General features: G+C 33.5%; 1 long non-coding RNA gene across 1 annotated transcript; it reads left to right on the top strand.

Annotated features, from left to right (window-relative positions):
* The first annotated feature begins 315 nt into the window (after positions 1-315).
* LOC127092103 (uncharacterized) lies at positions 316-1,681 on the top strand. The gene is made up of 3 exons (XR_007792108.1): positions 316-1,010; positions 1,147-1,242; positions 1,397-1,681. It is a non-coding gene; the product is annotated as an uncharacterized LOC127092103 (long non-coding RNA).
* The last annotated feature ends 546 nt before the right edge of the window (positions 1,682-2,227 follow it).

Raw genomic sequence — 2,227 nt, 5'->3', positions numbered from 1 at the left:
TATTATGCAAAAATATTGATTAATATGGAATTAACAATCAAAGTTTCATCAAAATTTAATTAAAACTAATCAATGCTAATTAAATTTAATATGGTATTACATGATAAAATTGACAAAATATCTTATATAACACAAAAATATGAGATCAAGAAATGATCAAAAATCAATTAACAACAACTAATAATTGAAATTAAAAATGATAAGTGGACTTAAATAACATGAAGGCAGGGGTATGCAGAATGATGAGGGAGGTGTAAATAGAACGCTTGGGCCTTAAGCCCAAGCTTCACACAATCCATCACACAAGTCCAGGTAAAAACATATTCACTCATCAGCATAAAAACTCAGCAGCAACGTATGAATTTCTCTCCTTGTTTCGATTCCACGCACTTATCCATCTCTCATCTCAATTCGAATGTTCATAAATCCATACGAAAAACATCAGCAATCAAATACAAATCAGAGCATAATCCTTGTCACTGAATCCCTATTCCAATTTGAGTTCACCATTCGCCTTCAACAATTTTGGTCCACATCCGTTGTCAAGTCGTAACCATGTTTGTGCGCCGCTTCGGAGAGAATCGGGGATGAACGAAGCAATAACATGTTTTATTGATGCCAGAGATGGAAGAAAAACTTACCGGATTAGAGCTCCGACACGGTGGCTCTCCGAAAAAAAAAAGTATCGAGTTTTCTCTCTTCTTTGTTGTGCTTTAACTTGATGTACACTTCTTCCTCTTCTCATGAATTCTTCAACTTTGTGCTATGAATTGAGAGAGAGGATTGTGAGGATATCAGGGAGTAAGAATCGAAGTTTGGAGAATGAATCAGAGCCATATCAGGAGTGAAATGAAAATCTGAACAAATGAATGGGCCTCTGAGAATTTGCAGTGAAACAAAAATCTAATATAATGCAAAATGATAGCCTCTTCAAAAATTGCAGCGAAAAGAGCTTAAATACCATCTCGATTTAATAGAGTGAAAACTCTGTTAAATATGAGAATCTTTAGGTTAGTTCACCATTTAATCATTTGGTTAGATTTAGGTTAGTTAGTTTGCAATTCAGTTAGTGTAAATGATTCTACGCATGTCGCTTGTGTTAGTTATGGTGGACTCTAATTTGTTATGTTAAAATGAAATTCGCAGGGTTATATGAGTTTCTGTCATGACTTTTCTGCTGTGTTATGAAGAGTTTTTCTTGCGCTGAAAAGGAGTTCTGCAGGTTGAATGAAGGAGATCCAGGTTTGTGTTCTGTTAAACAAAACTCTGCAGGTTGTAATTGCTTTGCTGATTTTTTCTGTTATGAGTTTTTTTTAATTGCTCGGATGTGTATGTGAATTATGTTGTGCTGTATGAATGTGAATTGTGGGATTGAGTTATGGAGTTATTTTTGCAGGTTGCAATGTTGAAGTGAGCTTTATGCTATGAGCTGCTTGTGATAAGGACTCGTTGGAATCAAATTGGGAATTTGGGGATTGATGCTTGGACTGTAGTAAACAATTGTCATGGAATATAATGAATTGGATTGGAATTGTGCGTGGTTTATGGAATTTGAATTGAATGTGTTTATTGTATTGAATGTTGTATGGAGTTAATTATGAATGAATGTGTTATGGGATGCTATTGAATGTTTGGATATTTATTGAAAGTTAATTGAATGTTATGTTATTCTTTCTTTGAATGTTGGATTATGGACAAGTTGATTGTTTATTAAATGGTGTATTGAATTATGGATTAATGTATAACTATATCTTAAACTAGTGCCAGGGGATATGAACAACAAATGTTATGCCTTGAGGTTAATTGGAATCCATTCATGTTTTAAAAAAACAAAATGAAATACCTTGTGGATTTTGTGTTAAAAGGATTTGTATTGAATCGAAATACATGGCATATGCTTGGTGACCTAATGGATATGATCAAGGATACCAAAGCTTAAATATCAAGATGATGGCTTAAGGACTTTAGGGAAGATGGTTGACTTTGGTGAACTAGTTGACCAAAGTCAAATGTAGGTTAGAATATGGATTTCTTGAATGTAAAATGGACTTAATGAAAACGTACATGGTGACGTGTAATATAAGAAAGGATATTGAATGAATATGACTTGATTTTAAATAAAAATATGCCTTTCATGACATGTTCAACAATTATGGTTCAGATGGGCCCTAAAAATTAGGGTTTAGATGCATATATGAAAGCTCAGGTCAATGAATAGTAAAGTAAG

This window comes from Lathyrus oleraceus, chromosome 6 (assembly GCF_024323335.1).
Source record: "Lathyrus oleraceus cultivar Zhongwan6 chromosome 6, CAAS_Psat_ZW6_1.0, whole genome shotgun sequence".
Lineage (NCBI taxonomy): Eukaryota > Viridiplantae > Streptophyta > Magnoliopsida > Fabales > Fabaceae > Lathyrus > Lathyrus oleraceus.
The sequence above is the reverse complement of the archived record's forward strand: the minus strand, read 5'-3'. Positions and strand labels throughout refer to the sequence as shown.